The sequence below is a fragment of the Corythoichthys intestinalis genome, chromosome 2 (genome assembly GCF_030265065.1).
Source record: "Corythoichthys intestinalis isolate RoL2023-P3 chromosome 2, ASM3026506v1, whole genome shotgun sequence".
NCBI classification, from domain to species: Eukaryota; Metazoa; Chordata; class Actinopteri; order Syngnathiformes; family Syngnathidae; genus Corythoichthys; species Corythoichthys intestinalis.
In genome coordinates, this window is record NC_080396.1 from 13077808 (window position 1) to 13097492 (window position 19685).

The 19685-nt window shown below is 39.2% G+C and overlaps 1 non-coding gene across 1 annotated transcript; it reads left to right on the forward strand.

Moving 5' to 3' along the window:
• The first annotated feature begins 15377 nt into the window (after positions 1-15377).
• trnaq-uug (transfer RNA glutamine (anticodon UUG)) lies at positions 15378-15449 on the forward strand. Its single transcript has one exon. It is a non-coding gene; the product is annotated as a tRNA-Gln (tRNA).
• The last annotated feature ends 4236 nt before the right edge of the window (positions 15450-19685 follow it).

Consider the following 19685-nt stretch of genomic DNA (forward strand, 5'->3'; position numbering starts at 1 on the left):
TCTATTTTAAAATTTGAGTGATACGGCCTATAATCAGGTGCACTCTACAGAGCAAAATTTGAAGAGATATGGAACCTGCTGAAAGCCAAGCACTAATGTGTTTCCTACTCTAGGGAGTCTGATTGTCTTTGAAGAGTTGCATAGTGTAATTCTATCGTGGCCAAACTTTTCTGAGCGAATTAGGTGATTTCACCCTCTTTCTGTGAAAGTTCAAATATAAGTCACCCTTCCATATCAGAACCTTCTATTTTTACACCTTCAAAATTATAAGATGTCAATGCGGGATGGTCACTGTTGACCATAATAAGATATTAGCTTCCTCCCCAGACTAAACCAAGACTCCTGGCTTCCTGCACTTGGTCCTCCCGTCTTCCCATATGGCCACATTTTGGCGGGGTGAATGACCTGTCCCTCTTTTGCAAACTAAGTGAGGGACAGAAACATCACTGCTCTGCTCTAGACAAATGCATTTTTTTCCACAAATTTAAACAGTCAAAAGAAAAACATGAGCTGCTTGGAAGAGAAACGTTGTCACTTGATGAGTCATTCAGTGCTTTATAATGTTTTTTTTTCTTTCAGGTACGAGAATTATGCGAGGTAATAAAAGGGAAAGCAATTTGCATGCAGAGATTTTTTTTTTATATGGTCTGTGCAGATTCTCAGTTCACAATTATCCGCAAAGGCTACTCAAGGTAACTGCACTATTTTTGATGGTTAAAGAATTTTCACTTTTGATTGAAATTTTAAAAAAGGCGAGTTTTGCGTCATGGCCAAAACATTGGGCAAAACTGCACTGAGTCATCCAAAAAGTTTCCAAAAGCATCCAACTTTTGTCAGACCGCAAACACGAAGCAGCGTCCAGATAAAATCAAGCGCATTCCTCTACTGATAGCCTTATAACAGTAATAGCATCGTATGAGGATGACCTCATGACCGTGATGACAAATTAATGTCGATGCTAATGCAACACAGATGCATTATCACTTCAGCATCCGATCACTGGACGCCCACGAGGTCGCTTTTATTTTCAACGGTCGACGCCTTCGTGTGTTTTGCTAATAGGTAACGTCTTTCCACGTTGTGTTCTCGTTGGGATTCGGGCCACTGTGCTCTTGACCTTGTCTGAATTATTCTAACACTGAGGAAAAAAACAACCTCAGTTTGAGCAATAAAACATCCCAAGGACATTCATTTCAATAGCAAACTTACCAATGATACGAAGAAGAATGTAGCTTTCAAGAATACATCACGACAGCTTTTGAGTCCAAATTTGAAGTATGATGAGCAACTCTTTTCAAGAGTTTCAAACCATGTATTCAAAGTTCAAGTTTACTGACAAACAAAATACATGAGTCATTCCAGATTTGGAGGAAATTTGAGACTACTGCATTTTCGTATACCCTGCTGGCCAAAAGTATTGGCACCCCTGCAATTCTGTCAGATAATGCTCAGTTTCTTCAGAAAATGATTGCAATTACAAATGCTTTGGTAGTAATACATTTATTTATTTTGCTTGCAATTAAAAAACACAAAAGAGAATGAAAAAAGATTAAATCATTATCATTTTACACAAAACTCCAACAAAAGTATTGGCACCCTCCAGGGGCCTAGCCAGGGATTTTGGGCCCTATGAAAAGATATCACTTTGGGCCCACCACCAGTGCCGGGTCACACACACACATTTAGAGTCTCAACTACGTAATTTCCTGCATTCTGGTGAATCTTTACACACTAATTTGTGCATTTTCTGCATTAATTTAAGATGAAAATACATTTATGTAAACATACAGAGTATCAAGCAATAATGAATTATGATATTATCTATCAGAAAGGTGCTGAAGGATATCTTTTACAATCTAAATATATTTTTATTAGATTTACAATCTAAATATATTTTTTTTACAAAATATTCTCAAAGCAAACACCATAATGAATGACTTTGAATAAATGTTTTAACTTAACTATACTACGGTATACATTACATGATACAGTATACAGAATACAACTGTTTTAGTATGAAGAGCTTGCTAAGGGTTTGCCTGCTGTACTGATTAAATGTAAGCTAAAAGTGGAGCAAACACTAGCTAGCAAACAATTACAGTATTTCGTTACGGAGTAGGCTTAGTCCCATCTGGAAACCCGCGATCTCCACTATAGACCCTACTCACATGACGTCACAGCCACACCCCCGCGCCATGTTGTCGGTCTACTCGTCATGTTAATGCATTAGCGCTTCGTAAATTCCTCCTATTATGGCGTGTTTTTCTGCTCATTAACATTAATAATCAAAATGGTGAAGTCGTGTGTGGCGGTCGGTTGCAAAAACAGAGAAGATAGACAGAGAGACTTGAAGTTTTACCGCATTCTGAGAGACCCGGAGAGGAGAGCGAGATGGACTGCTGCAATTCGACGAGAAAACTGGGCTCCAAACGACTACCACAGATTATGTAGTAGTCATTTTATATCTGGTAAGATGCATTTAATATATATTTAGAGGGTTTTTGGGCTGACAACCACAATTAAGATCATTGCTAGGCTAATCGCCGACAACATACACTCAGACGTTGTGAATGAACTACCTGAAAATATATAATTATAAGGGGATAATAAGACAGTTGTCATACAATTAATTTACAATTTCACTATTGAGGTCAAAAGCAAAAAAATAAATTCAACTAGGGACAATCTGGAGTAGTGCTATCGCACTTCATATTTATTACATATTATATATGTATGTAGTGAGAGTGCTATCGCTAAACCATATAAACATTAAAAGCCCTAGTTCCATTGACAAATAACATGAAATACATTAGACTTGACAGTGGATGTTAGCAAGAACAAAAGATTTTGAATTGAAAATTTCATAACTCACCTTCCCGAGCACAAGATAGATTCCTGCCGAATTTTCGTGGATGAGGACCTGTTTCACCCAACCAGCAACGAAGTATTTATAAGCCTCCAAGCTCTTAAAGTTTTTCAAACTTTCGTGAGAATAGGCTGATTTTGTGTGGACAAGATAGTTGTAAATATCAGGGTAGCAAATGTCAGGCAAAGACGGCGAAGACAGCGGGTCGAAAAACATCGATTTAGGCATCAAATATGGATCTGGCGAACGGATAAACTGAAGCTTTTCCACATAACGCCTTTTATACAACGCATCCAATGAGTTTACAGCGTCAGATAACACCGGGGCTTCCATGAATTGCTCTATAACTTGCACGACTAATTGAAAACAATGAGAATAGGTCTAAAAAATACGGACAATATGGCGGCCGGATACAGCGACACGTCATTTTGTGACGTAGGCGAGTAGGGTCTATAGGCTACAGCTCCGAAGCGAGGTCCCTTGTTAACAAACTAAATTCAATTGATGACAAACTAAATTCAATAAATTCTTGACAGACTGGATTCAAACCGATTTTTAAAATGAAAATTTCCACACCAACTTTCAACATCTGTAGGATACCAAAAAATACCGTCATTATTTGGAATTCATGTTTTTGAATAGGTGAATGTCGCTCATTGAGGCCGGGAAAATCCCGTATTTCTTATGGAGTGAGGTGGGACCTCGCTTCAGAGATTTGTAATAGACATCACAAAGTTCCAGATGGGGCTGGAGTGGGCTAAGGTAACAGGTTAATTTTCAGCACTACACTGACACAAGACACCAACCTTCCTTTATGAAGTACTTTGTCACATCCTGTTGGCCTTTTCTACCCCTCTACTGTCTTGCTTTTTTTTCTTTCGTCTTTTGAGAACCCGATTTTTGTTTTGATAACATTTCTGCAGCAGCGCGTACTCCGAATCAATGACTGGTGTAAATGCGCACTGCTGCTCCCGGTCTGATCGAAGGAAGGGCGGACCAAACCATTCAATGAAAATACAGGGGTTGGGGGGGTGGCTGGCAATACAAATGCTCTCTGGGTGTTTACTTTTTGCCAAAAACAAAACATGAGAAAGGAACCCTTCGTTTTATTCCTATTAAAATTATAATGATTAATATATAAATTTGCAAACGATTACCTAATGTTCTAATTTTCTTTGTGGGCCCCATCAGGGCATGGGCCCTTGGAATCAATATCACTTTAAGATCTCTTCACAGGTGTTCTATGGGATTCAGGTCTGGACTCATTGCTGGCCACTTTAGAAGTCTCCAGTGCTTTCTCTCAAACAATTTTGTCATGCTTTTTGAAGTGTGTTTGAGGTCATTGTTCTGCTGGAAGACCCATAACCTCTGAGGGAGACCCACCTTTCTCACACTGGCCCCTACATTATGCTTCCAAATTTCTTGGTAGTCTTCAGACTTCTTAATACCATGCACACGGTCAAGCAGTCCAGTGCCAGAGGCAGTAAAGCAACCCCAAAACATCAGGGAACCTACACCATGTTTGACTGTGGGGACCGAGTTCTTTTCTTTGAAGGCCTTGTTTTTTTCTTGTAAACTATGTTGATTCCTTTTCCTAAAAAGCTCTACATTTGTCTCATCTGACCAGACAACATTCTTCTAAAACGTTTTTGGCTTTCTCAGGTACGTTTTGGCAAACTCCAGCCTGGCTTTTTTATGTCTCTGGGTCAGAAGTGGGGTCTTCCTGGGTATCCCACCATAGAGTGCTGTTTCATTCAGACGCCGACGGATAGTACAGGTTGACACTGTTGTACCCTCGGACTGCAGGACAGCTTGAACTTGTTTGGATGTTAGTCGAGGTTCTTTATCCACCATCCCCGCAATCTTTCGTTGAAATCTCTCGTCAATTTTTCTTTTCCGTCCACATCTAGGGAAGTTAGCCACAGTGTCACGGGCTTTACAGTTATTGATAACACTGCGCACGGTAGACACAGGAACATTCAAGTCTGTGGAGATGGACTTGTAGTCTTGAGATTGCCCATGCTTCCTCACAATTTTGCTTCTCAAGTCCTCAGACAATTCTTTGGTCTTCTTTCTTTTCTCTATGCTCAATGTGGTACACGCAAGGACACAGGTGTGACAGCACTGGCCGTTTAACTGTTGTTTTATTCTGAGAAGCTCCAATCCGCTGATCATCGCCTCCGCCATGGCTGCCTCCCCCCCAGCGTCACGTGTGCTGATCGACACAGAATGGGCAGAGATCTTGGTCGCCGCTCATTGGCCACTGAAGGACCACCAACTTCAAAAACCAGCCGCTGTCAACGCTCGGGGAGGTCGCATTTGACAGCATTTGTGTCGCTTTCCTCCTCGCCAGCTGTTTGCTCGCCATCCATTCGCCTTCGCTTTCGATCGCTAGTTTGTTACACTCCCGCTTTTTCGGTGAGGTCTTTTGTGTTTGTTTGTTCTTGGATCGTTTTTGTCCACCACTGTAGATAAGAGCACCGAAGCAGTAGGGGTAAGCTGCCATTTCTGTTCAACTCGTTTTCTCCTGTTTTGTTTATTGTAGGAAGCCAGGGTAGTGGCTGTCTTTATGTTCTTTCTTTTTGTATGATCGGGGTTTAGTTAGCGGGTGCGGTTTAACAGGCATGAAAATGGGTCAGGGGTTAAAAAGGTGAGAAGGGTGTGGAGGAAATATGTTCCAGTTAGGGCTGGGCGATATGGCCTTAAACATGTATCACGATAAATTGAGCAGATTTAGCTCGATAACGATAAATGACGATAAATTCGCCCAAGCGGACTGTTATATAAATTGAAAATCTGAATCAATGCATGAAATACAGATGAACTATTTCTTGTTGATTTATTTACCAGCATTCAATTTGATATACTGTATTTAACAATTGTACATGCAGTCTAAACATTAAGTTTATAAAAATGTATTGTAAGCAATAAGAATTCAAGTATGAACATTTATAACAGCGTGTATGACTTGAACAATGTACATTGTCAAAATCAATATGCCTGTGCAAACATGTAATTGTAACACAAATGACTTGCAGCTTGAACAGTACACTTCAAAAAGACAACTTATTGTTAATGGCTGCTGTGACATAATTATTAAATACAAGTGTTTACTTTATGGTTTAAGGGTTTTTTTCCCCCAGTGCATTTTTTAATAAATGCACGCACAATAAAAATAGCTGGGGCCATTTCTCGGTCATTATAAGTTTTGCCGTTGGATTGTACTTTATGCTGAATGCTTTACCATCACAAAAGCTATCAGAGGAATCACACACAGACAGATACAAAATAACGCCACATAGTAATTGCTAGATGCAGTCCGTGCCCAATCCACTCATTAAATTCAGCCGTTTCGACAAGGTTAGAGCCGCTATCCGACTCCATAACGTTCATTTGTCGCGTTAGCCGCTAGCTAGCGTTAGCCTGGCTACCAGTAGAAAGCACTGAAAGCACCATCTCCGGAAATCGTGAGAACAAAGGAGGACAGCGGGTGAAAGCCCGTCTGGATGCCACCAAGAGTCTACTAAATGTCGGTTGAAAGTTTGGTGAACCTCCCTTAAGCCACACTCCATCACGTTTTGCTTGTAGCGTTAGCTGCTAGCGTTAGCTTACCGGGCTTTTGTTTGATTGGCTTCCTGATGATCACGTGACTCCCTACGTAAGCACATTGACTGCTTTCTTAAAGGGGAATGAATATAGACAAACAACACAGAATCAAAGCGGGATGAAAAGACTACATTTTCTTGTTTTATTAATTTACCGAATTTACCGACATGGTCAAAATTACGTCGGTCATCGTTAAGAATTTCGGTGACGGTAAATTTTCGGTTTACCGCCCTGCTCTAGTTCCAGTACACTGTATTGTACACCCCAACAAAATATTGAGCTCTGTCGACCCACACTGTGTTTCAGCAGGGCCATGCAGAGACCGGTGGAGGGGTGGGTGCTCGTAGATCAAAAGGGGCACATGAACAAGTATTTAATACACCTTAAAACAACATAACTTCAATTTTAACCAGCTTTAGATAATAATTGGCTGCGACTGTGACATAATTTAATTGGGAGGGGGCAACAGTGAATAGAAATCAAAACTGTCATCAACACTTTCTGGCTATGACTCAGTCAGTCTGCCTCTTTTCTTCCTTCAACGTCTGCATCAAAACTTCCTTCCTCAACTTGTTCATCTGAGAACTAACCACATCAGATGGTCACTGAGCCACCAACAGCACAGTTTTCTTAAAACTATTATTTCATTATTATCCATACTTAACAACTCTAGCACCTAATGATTAATAAAGCAATGACATAAAAATCTTATAGAAAAATAACATTGTAATTGTGTTTATAATTGGATTTAATACCCGACTATCCTTGCAAACTTGTTCTTACCAGGTCTGCTATTCACCCAGCTGATGAGGTATCCACTGCCTTTAGCAGCCTCATCTAACTCCTTTTTTTATCCCTCAATCTCCCTTCCCTACGACGCATGTCTATGTAATGAAATATAAATATTTAAAAAAACAAACAGACTCCCCGGTGGCTTTTAGTTTTAAAGCTTTCTTAATTTCTTTCTCACTCAATAACGATGGAGTTAGATTTGTGTTTTTATTATTCAATCAAAAAACAAAGTTACTTCTATCAAAAACAAAGTTGCTTCAATCAAAATACAGTATATACTTTTAATCCCAAAAAGTAGCTTCAATAAAAAAAAATGTTTTTGATTGCAATAATAAATTTGAGACAAAAAAAAGCATTTGAAAACTATTTTTCTTGATTGAAACAAATTTTTCCATTTAAGTAATGTTTTGCGTTTGGGCCACATTTTGGCTAGGACATTTGTGTCTTTATTATTCAATCAAATAAGTTGCTTCAAACAAAAAAATATATATAAAAAGAAAAACTGCACATGTGCCAATCACCGTTTACCAAAGCCTGAGAGGGTTTGAGTAGACTCACTATGAAGCTTTTAATAAAGCCAAGCATTTTCTAACTACTTTATTCTTGTTTAAAAATAATTCGGTGGGGCAGTAACATGTTTAAAACTTATCATAATTCTTACATTTTGAAGTGCTTGAAAACCATTTATAAATGATACTTTGGTGAAAAAAGTGAAAAAACATGTCTTATATATATATATATATATATATATGTATCTTTTTCCCAATGTAAAATCTGAATAAATGCATTGAACACGCACAAAAAAATGGGGGGGGGGGGGGGGGGGGGGGCGCTACTTCGCGGTTTTCACTTATTGCGGCGGGTTCTGGTACCCATTAACCGCGAAAAACGAGGGATCCCTGTATTTCTGAAAAGCTTTATGAAGCAGGACTCATTCCCACCACTCGTCGGGCCGCTGTTGTGCCGACACCGGCCGTCAGCTCAAATCCAAGCCGAAAATAACGCGTCTCCGGCGGACGACGGGAGCGATGTGAGGCACCCCCTCCATCCGAGAGAATGCCGCTTAATTTGACTCAACAGTGTGTTTCTTCGTTTATATTACCGCTAAATACACAAGCTTGACGCCAATTTAACGGAAGCTATTTTTTTCATGGGAGATTTGGCTAGCTCTGGCAGTGTTCAACGCAAGCTGCAACGAATGGCTGTAACTTTTTTTATATCGCAAAACGTGAAAACGATTGAAACCATTACTCACCAAATTCAATCTGGTGGCAAATACAGGCAAGTGTGTATGCTGCGCTCTGGTCTGCCCCGATGTGGATAAGGCCTGCTTTTTGTTTTCGCTGCTTTGGAATGCAACCGAAGGCTCTCCGAGCACTCCATGTACACGCGTAAGGAGTGCGCGCGTTTGGAATAATGGAACGCAGCTTGGGCCGATGATTGGTTCTCGTCAGCGAAGCATCTAGAAGGATTTGCTGACTGTGTTCTTAAGTGCTCAGTTTACGTACTAAGTTAATCACATGATGATAATAATAATAATTAAATAAAACCTCCCGACCCCCCCCCCCCCTCCTCCCAAAAAGAATTTCTCCTCGGATCTACGCAATTCACGTAGGTCGCCCTTTTTGACTTCAAAACGGCGAATTTTGCCGAAAGGTGAGAGATTTTCATGCCTGTTTAAGTGTAGATTCCTTTTGTTTGTTGTTGTGGCCTGGGCTTACCCTGAAGCCAGCTTCTTCCGTAGTTTGTGTCCCTTGTTATTCAGCTTGTGTAAATAAATTGTTGATTTGTGTCCACTTGGAAACGTGTGGCTCATTTTATGTTCCGCCCTTGACGAGCCGTCACTGGGACGTAACAACAGGACAGAGGTTGAGTCAACTTTAATCCATTTTAACTGGCTGCAAGTGTGATTTAAATCTTGCCACAGGTGCCACAGGTAAGTAACAGATGCTGTTAATTACACAAATTAGAGAAGCATCACATGATTTTTCAAAGGGTACCAATACTTTTGTCCGGCCCATTTTTTGGAGTTTTGTGTAAGATGATACACAAAAATGATTTATTTATTTTTTAATCAATTTTCTATTGTGTTTTGTCATTGCAAGCAAAATCAATGAAGATATTATAATCAAAGCATTTATAATTGCAATCATTTTCTGAGAGAAATTGAGCATTATCTGACAGAATTGCAGGGGTGCGAATACTTCTGTCCAGCAGTGTAATAGGTAAATAACTATCAATTTTTATGACATGATTCATTTGGTGTTTGCAATACTAGGTATAATCACAGTAACAGGATTGCAAATTTAGGCTAATGTTATCTTTTTCTTTGAGGAGAAGCTTTTTTTTATCTAGCTGTTACTACTGACATAAATGACAAACTCACTTATTTTAATGAGCGAAGAAAACATTTTAAACTAATAATTTTTACATTCTTTACTCTTCGTTTTTGTCAGATCTGGTCTTGCGACAAGCAATGGTGTAGGTTTGGTCTCAACATTGGTATGGACGATATAACAGCATACATTGCATGTACACTTTTTGCTGGGGACGGGACATTAATAAGACCAAACAGATTAGGTGAACGGGAGGTCAGACCTACATTTGTCATGAATAGTAACCTAATTCATTGATAGGCTCAATTATCAACGAGTAGCAAAATTAGTGGTGCATTCCCCACCTCCACAACATTGACGTCTTTAGACATTACTTTGAGAGTTGCGTGTGTGTGTGTGAATGGGGGGGTCAAGTCATCAGCCAATCATGAATGTGTGTGTGTGTGGGGGGGGGGTCAAGTCATCAGCCAATCAAACGTGCGTTTGAGGAAAAAAACATGGAATGGCACATTCAGCACGTGAAAAAGGGGTAAATGTAAGTCTGAAAATAATGAAAATAATTACGTTAATAATGGTAGGGTCAATTCTATTGTTACAACATATGGGAAGACAATGTAAATTACCTATATTGATTGATTGATTGATTGATTGATTGATTGATTGATTGATTGATTGATTTCGAACAGTAATAACAAAAACAGCAAGAATAGGGAAAAACAAATAACATTAGTACCAGTAATGTTGATCTTAACAAAAAAATAATAACAAATACATTAGGGCTGCAGCTATCGATTATTTTACTATTCGATTAATCGATGAACTAGTTAGTTCGAATAATCGAGTAATCGGATAAGGAACATGAAAAATTAAAATACCTGAACTGAGCCTCAAACGGTATAAAAAATATAAATAAAGGATCTATGTACAACAAAATAGAAATTAGCTAATTTACAAAACAAAAGTCCGCTAGCCTAAATGCTATAAAATGCTGACGTTTGTTTTTTTACAATGCTCTTAACAAATGGTTGAGACACATATTCCCACAAAAACAGCCAAATATACCTATAAACTAAATTACGAATGTGTTAAAAAACATGAACTCAAACAAAAACTTAGCTTATGTTGGTCTTAACAGGGAGCAGTTGGATTCAGCCATGTGAAATAAGGCAGACCAGAGGGCAGTGTATCCACCCTAATCAATAAAACTTAATGCAAACACTTTCAAAATAAACCATTGCAACGCCACTTTAATTAAACGAATACTCGAAGCAACAAAATTTAATTCGAATATTTTTTTCTGACCGAATACTCGAGTTAATCGATTAATCGTTGCAGCACTAAAATACATACATACGTAGCTCGAAAAGGAGTGGGAGGAAGCCGAGCTTTTTTTTGCCCCGCCCCCAATTTACTCCCCAAAAATTCAATGTAAAAACAGTCACTTCCCAACATCGTCATCATCATTGCACTATCACCACCACCATCACTACCACCACCATCATCGTCATCACCGCCGTCCCCATATATTGATTGTACATTCAAAATCAAAATTTATGTATAATAACAGCTTTACTGGTGCCAGTGGTGATAATTATTTAAATGTGTATTATTTATCATCCAATGTTATTTGTGGACCTGCTGCCATAGGGAAACAACCCCCAGGCAACAGGACCACTCATTGCTACGTGTCCTAGCTGTGCATTAAAAGACAAGATTTGGGTACCTGAGCCAAGGGGTTAGCCTCCAGCGTCAGAGCTCCCACTTGCCAGCCCTATACTCCAAGTTTAATTGAATGTGTAGCCATATAACATGCTTGCATACTACTTCATTTATATAGATACGTATAACCATTTAACTATCACCATCAGCACCGGCATTCTATTTTACTCAAAGACTTGTTCATAACAATAAAATCTGGACTGTCTATTTGGTTAGAGCAATAGTGACAACACCAACAATGAAAATGACAGGTATGGCCACAACAGTCATGACAACGATGGCAACAACAGCCATAATAACTAGGAGTGGGAACCTCAGGGCACCTCACGATACGATACGATTCGCGATACAAGGCTCACGATAACGATTATATCACGATACAGCGATTATCGATATATTGGTCAGAAATTGGATACATGACATTATACGATACAACTGTTGAAACGAGAAAAAAAAAAAAAAAAAAAAGATATTTAAAAATAGAAAAAATACTGTTTAAGTCCTTTATTAAACAGTGACACCTTTTCTGTGCAACATTGCTGTAAAATATAAATCTACCGCAAATTGTGCCCCTGCACATATAGAGGAAACCAACCACGACCACTGATATCGCTTGGAGAGATCATGATGAATGGCACCCTTAATTTCTTTAAAGTTTTAAATCTTTAAAAAAATAAATAAATAAAAAGTGCCGTATGTGTCAGCAGTTGAGCTTGGAGTGGGGCAATGATAAAATTGGTGGGTCTTTTCTTCGTATATGAACTTTGTTGCTTGGTTTGAGCACTTCCGCTATCTGCTTCAGCATTTAAGATGTCAGACTTGCTCAGTCACAGTCTTCCTCACCTTAAAAACAACAAAATAAAACAAAAAATATTAGCTACTTCAAAGCGTTTGAGTTGAAATCCTGATTTTTTTTTTTTGTGTTGGTAGTATTGAATTTAAAAAATTATGAATTGGATGTATAGAAATTAAAAATTCAATAATTACCTATTTTTAATATGTAGGCTACATTAATTATCATGCACATCACTTTATATATCTTGGAACCTATTCAAACCATTTTTATAGCTTATTGTATCAAAATGACAGTAATAACAGTTTGTGTAGTAAACTAGATGGAAATTGGTTCTCAAATAAATCGGTAAATTCATGTGGGCTTGTTCGATATTCATTTTCATCCAGTTTAGGGTCCTGGTTTATTTTATATCATTCAACACCAAATGTCATCAAAATAATACATGTAAATTAAAAAGTCAATTACATTGCAAAACTTTCTTACCTCAAGTGATGAAAGCGAAGCTCACAAACTCCAGTGTCCACCACGTCACCAGCTCACAGTGAAACTTATTTTTATTAGACAATTCTTGCATACAGCAAAGTCCTTGTTCACCTTACTTCCTTTCTTGTTGGTGTAAAATCTAAAGTGTGTCCCCATGTGTGATTTGTAGCAATATTTTTCTCATTTTTTCCTCCACCGTTCTCACAGAGCTTTTTTATTTTTTCAACCAACTTGGAGCGTCCTTTCTTCTTCTCTAGACAACTTGTGCGCACTTTACCCTCACGGCCACTCCCGCGCGCCCATAGTGGACCGCCAAGGAATTGCTCAACAAACATTGAGCAGTTTACAGCATCCATACTCCATTGTATGGCCAATATGTTAATTAAAAGTATCGATTCTTGGCGGGAGCATATCGATAACCCATCGGGTTGCAAAATATCGCAATATATCGCTCTATCGAGATATTGTCACACTCTTAATAATAACAGTGATGACATCAATGATGACAACAAAACACTTATACGACAACTCTACTAATCATAATGATTACACAAATAATAACAATAATAGTCACTTATAGTTCAGCCTATATCACTGAACACATTATCTAATGCAAATAAGGTTGCTTAAAAGTTGGTGGGGACAATTTGAGCCTCCTGAAAAGTTGGTAGTGATTTGTCCTTACTAGTGCTGCAACGATTAATCGATTAACTCGAGTATTTGATTAGAAAAAAAGATTCGAATTAAATTTTGCTGCTTCGAGTATTCGTTTAATTAAAGTGGTGTTGTAATGGTTTGTTTTGAAAGTGTTTGCCTTTAGTTTAATTGATTTGGGTGGATACACTGCCCTCTAGTCTGCCTCATTTCACGTGACTAAATCCAGCTGCTCCTTGTTAAGACCAACATAAGCTAAGTTTTTGTTTGCGCTAATGTTTTTTAATGCATTTGTAAAGTAGTTTATAGGTATATTTAGCTGTTTTTTTGTGGGAATATGTGTCTGAACCATTTGTTAAGAGCATTGTGTACAACAATAAAAATTTTTTAAAATTGCGTTTTATCACATTTAAGCTAGCGGCCTTTTGCTATGTAAGTTAGCCAAATGTTCTTTTGTTGTACATAGATCCTCATTTTTTTGTTTTTTGTTTTTTACACCGTTTGAGGCTCAGCTCAGCTATTTTAAATTTTTATGTTCCTTATCCGATTACTCGAATAATCGAACTAACTAGCTCATCGATTAATCGACTACTAAAATAATCGATAGCTGCAGCCCTAGTCCCTACCGTCCCTATGGAAACCTATGTCCTTGGACAATGGGTATTAATGACATCTCAAGATGGGGCGGGTAATCTGGGATGCTAAAATCATACCGGCAATGATTATTTGTTTTTCTACATTATCACATATCATACAAATGTAATTCTGTGGGGTGTTTTTTTCTTCTTTTTTTTTTTTTTTTTTTTTTTTTTTTTTAATTTCTAAACAACATTATTTCTGCTGGAATGCACATAAAAACAGTGTTGTCTGTCCTGTTTAATCAATTTGGAGGAAAAAAAAAAATCTTTTTTTTTTTTTTTTTGTTTAAACATGATACCCGGTTATTTCATGTAGTTCCCTCCCACATTCCAAAAATATGCATTTTAGTTCAACTCATCCACTCACTTCACAAAACAGAAGCCTAAAAACTGCATTGCTATATGGGAAAATCTTGGAAATTTTCAGCAAATTGCTGTATCTTTAGCTACCATAGATCAGTGGTTCTTAACCTTGCTAAAAGACACGAACCCAACAAATTTCACATGTTGATTCACCGATCCCTGCAGAATTTGATAATAAGGCTTTTTTTTTTCAAATTCAAAACCAATATTTCTAAGCTAGCAATCTAATAATTTAAAAAATTACCATTCAAAATTCTTTACATTTTAACAGCATGTTTTTATAAACAGGTCAAAATTTGAGACCACGCTGCCCATTGGTCTGTTGTAATCTCTCATAAAAAGTGCGAGTCAACATTCCACTGAGCAAACCAGTTCCTCCTCCCATCAGATCGAGGACTAGCAGTTAGAGAAATAGATTAAGAAGCAAACCAGTCCAAAACCTGGTCAAAAAAGCCACTTTGCCTAGATTTAATCAGCGTACGAAATTAGGGCTCAGCGTTTCTTTACCTTCGCCGAACCCCTCGGACTTACTCACCGAACTCCTGGGGTTCGACCCACCAGGTTAAGAACCACTGACATAGATATTGCTCACATTGTGCATTTCAGTGGTAATTTGCTGTCCCCATGCGGCAGTATTTAGTCATCACAAGCTTCATAATCAGAATAACTATTCATTAAAAAATAATAATCAATATAGAATACATGATTTATCAAATTGACTTTGCAATCTAATATAAAATATACATCAATAGGCTACATAGTTAGGGGAAATTTCGTGTGTGTACTGTTATTTTCACGACAAAATATAGTATTATCGAATTAGTGTTTCAGAATGTCGTGGGGTCCTTGAAGAGACTTCACGCGAGACCTGAGTCCGAGAGAAATATGATTGGTGGAAAATAAGGAAACGAGTCAGGTTTGAGATTGGGAACGGACGTCTTCGTCTGATGTTTTGAAGCGACTCAACTAATGCCGTGTAATCGACATCAAAGCGTCTTTTCTTATGGCATCTACTACGATATCACTATGCCACATTTAAAATTGAAATCTAAAAATTTGCATCATTCCTTTCAGCATGTTTGTACTATATCTAAAAGTACTCATGGCTGTTATGGGTGTCCATCGGTCCCATGGTGTAATGGTTAGCACTCTGGACTTTGAATCCAGCGATCCGAGTTCAAATCTCGGTGGGACCTCGCTATTTTTGCCAGGTTTTACAGAGTACCTTTTTGAGTCACGGCTCGTTTTTACATTGGAAAAAATCTCGCGACACACCACAGACCAAAAATGTTCCAAAATTACTTTCTGTACAGTATATATAATTATAAACTAATTTCTCAATATTTATACTTACTCAGTGTGAAACTTGAGCCTGTTTAGATGAACAAAACGCCGATATCCTGGCAGGAATTGAGGAAAGACGCACATGAAGCTCTTTTCCTCAGTCTCTCTGTTTTTATCGTTTATCGCAGTTAGGCTTGAAAAGCTCAGAATTATCAGACAGGGGGACTTGAGCAATGTCTTTAACCACATCAGGGCCGAGCACCTGGCTGACAATGGCTTTGCAGGCAGGTAGCATTAATGTCTCTGTCAGTGTGGGACTTTTTGGTTTCAGCAACAATGCTTTGAGGGTTTTCTCATTTACCTTTGTAGTTTTCCTCAAAAAAGTAGCCCGTTTCTCGGTGTTTTCAAGAAGGCAAACAAAATAATCCAAATCCACTTGTTTTGAAGCGACGGTTGTTTCGTTTGGCGATGAAAGTTTAAGCTTGCTTGGCACCATGGCGCTGTTGGATTGCTGCTTGTGTCGCGTTCAAGAACTGCTCGGATTTTCAGCTTGCTGTCCTCGACAATCTGTTGGAATAAAACACAGGGGGTGATTGACGGTCGTCTCATATGGGTCTCATATGGATAAAATGGAAAGGACACTTTCGTGTATATCGACACTTGACGAGCCTACTCAAATGATGATGGGGTCCACATTGTCGCGGACAGCAAGGTGGCTGATGGCTAGAAATCCGAGTAGTTCTTGAACGCAACACGAGGAATATATCTCGCTCATTTGCACACGAGCCAAACTGAAACCTTCTACCCAAGGGCGCCGTATAGGAGTGAAAAGTGATATGATTTCTAAGGGCCCATGCCCTGATGGGGCCCACAAAGAAAATTAGAACATTAGGTCATCGTTTGCAAATTTAAATATTAATCATTATAATTTTAATAGGAATAAAACGAAGGGTTTCTTTTGTTTTGTTTTTGGCAAAAAGTAAACACCCAGAGACCGTATGTATTGTCCCCCACACCCGTATTTTCATTAAATGGTTTGGTCCGCCCTTCTTTCGATCAGACCGGGAGCAGTGGTTCGCATTTACTCCAGTCAATGACTCGGAGTCCGCGGTACTGCAGAAATGTTTTCAAAACAAAAATCGGGTTATCAAGAGGAAAGAAAAAAAACAGGAGAGGGGTAGAAAAGGCCAACAGGATGTGACAAAGTACTTCACAAAGGAAGGTTGGTGTCTTGTGTCAGTGTACTGCTGAAAATTTACCTGTTATCTTAGCCCACTCCAGCCCCATCTGGAACTTCGCGATGTCTATTACGAAGCGAGGTGCCAGCTCACGCCGTAAGAAATACGGGATCTTCCCGGCCCCAAGGAGCGACATTCACCAATTCAAAAACATGAATTCCAAATATTGACGGCATTTTTTGTTATCCTACAGATGTTGAAAGTTGGTGTGGAAATTTTCTTCTTTAAAGTCAGCTGGAATCCAGTTTGTCAAGAATTTATTGAATTTAGTTTGTCATCAATTGAATTCAGTTTGTCAACAAGGGACCTCACTTCGGAAATGTAGCCTATAGTGGAGATGGCAAGTTTCTAGCCTACTCCAGAATGAAATTGTCAGGGACGCGGGCAGGCAGGCAGGTTGTGTGGACCCAATTGCAGGGAAACAAAAGCGGCAAGGCAGGTGAACTCAAAAAACGTTTAATGATATCTAACAAAAACACAAAGTACAACTGAAAGCACTGAGGATCAAAAGGGCAAGATTCAAACAAAACTTACTTAAATCGGAGGGACTGGTACACGAGGGCTTGGACCGGACTTGAAATTGACGTAGACATAGACGTAGACAATGACGCAACAAGGAGTGAACAGAAAATGGGAGCTTATATACACACACGCAAACAAGGGTTAACGAGACAACAAGGAACAGGTGAGCACAGGAGGATAGGCTAGGAGAAGGCACATCAGGTGAAATCAATGGGCAATCACAGGGACAAGTTACACTAGGAGAAAACAAATACAAAACCTAACAGAAATACTGTAAGTGTTTGGTCCACTTTTAGCTTACATCAGTTGCGCCTCCATAAGTTTTTCATAGGGGTGGCCAGATGGGGCCACTTAAAATCTTGGGGTGGCACACCAAAACTAAAAGCCATAATTTCCGGTTTTCATTATACAGGGTGACCCCCCCCAAAAAAACGGGCCACAACTCTAATTTGGCCCCGTTTCTTAGTGTTTTGTCCGAATGAAATGAAACTTTGGTCATAACTAGTTCATTATATTCAAAACATCACATCAAAACACTAGGGTCTTTGCCCTTTTTTCCTCCGTTCTACAGCATATGTTCTAGATGGCCTCCTTTTACCTCCATGCATTTCTTGAGGCGCTACTTCATTGGGTCTGGAGGACCCCCAGAAGACATTTGTCTTGGAGTTCGCCTTTCCATCAAGATGGAAGTGGGCTTCATCTAATGAAGTAGCCACCAAGCCCCTGCACTCTCCTAAGTGAACGGTGTGGGCTGCAATCTTGGCCAGAGGCATCATTGGACCAATCTTCATCGAAGAATCTGGCGCAGCAGTGACAGTCACCAAGGAGCGGTATGTGGAGGTCCTCAAAACCTTCAAGAATGAGCTCCAGACCATCTAACCATCGCTCATGAGCAAGTTCTGGTTCCAGCAAGACGGAGCAAGTTCTCACACCTCAAACCTGTCCCGAGATTGGCTGAAAGAGAACTTCGGAGGCCGAGTGATCAGTCTCAAGACTGATTTTGAGTGGGCACCCCATATCCCAGACCTAAGCCTCCCAGATTTTTTTCTTTGGGGCTATTTTAAGGACAGAGTCTACGCAGGGAAACCCAGAACCATCACGGAACTCAAGAAAGCCATCAGGGAGGAGATGAGAGCCATTACGAATTCAAGTCTGTAAGAACGTCATGGACAACTTCGTGCTGCGCCTCAAGAAATGCATGGAGCAAAATGGAGGCCATCTAGAACATATGCTGTAGAACGGAGAAAAAAAGGCCAAAGACCCTAGTGTTTTGATGTGATGTTTTGAATATAATAAACTAGTTATGATCAAAGTTTCATTTCATTCGGACAAAACACTAAGAAACGGGGCCTAATTAGAGTTGGGGCCCGGTTTTTTTGGGTCACCCAGTAATATTGCAGTAAAAAGATCAGGGGAAAACTATCAGAAAGACTTAAGGACACGGCTACTGATATACTTTAGTGTATTGTGTAATATTTGATGTTACTAATGATTTAATGTGTATTATGTTTTATGTATATATTAGGCATAAGTTGTACATTTAACAAAACAAAATAATTACTGGGGAAAAGCTTGCCTGGCTGTGCATTTGGCATGAAATGCATAACTGATGCTACAACAATCTCACGATATACTGGCAAGCGGGGTGGCCAAAAAATTTATTGGGGGGGGGGGGGGGGCGTGGCCACCCTCTGGTGGCGCCCCTGGCTTACATTTAATCAGTACAGCAGGCAAACCCTTAGCAAGCTTTTCATACTAAAACACTTGTTTCTGCCCTTGCTTGGTGTAACAGGCACAACTCCTCTCGCTGTGTCTGGCTCAGCAGCCCGGTCTCCTGACCCCATTTATGAGCCAGCCTCATCTTTACTCCCAACTAAATGAGGTGAGGAATTAATTCGAACACTGCCACACCACACATAAAATATCAGTGGTTAGTGGTAAGTTAAAACAAAACATTTATTCTAAGTCATTCATGATGGTATTTGCTTTGAGAATATTTCTAATAAAAATATATTTAGATTGTAAAAGATGGCCTTCAGTACATTTCTTTTAGATGATATCAGTCTATTCACTATTGCTCGATACGCTGTATGTTTACATAAATATATTTTCATCTTAAATTAATGCAGAAAATGCACAAATTTGTGTGTATTCACCAGAATGCAGGAAATTATGTAGTTGATACTCCAAAAGTATGAGTGTGTCCCGGCCCAAAGTGATATCTTTTCATGGGGCCCAAAATCCCTGGCAGCGCCCCTGCCTACTAATGTTGAGACCAAACCTATGCCCTTGGCTAAAGTGTATCTCCCCCCTAAAGTTAGAACACACCCTTCGGTCCCCTTCTAAAAGAGCGCAAATATCAATCTGGTCTGCCCATCCAGAGGCACT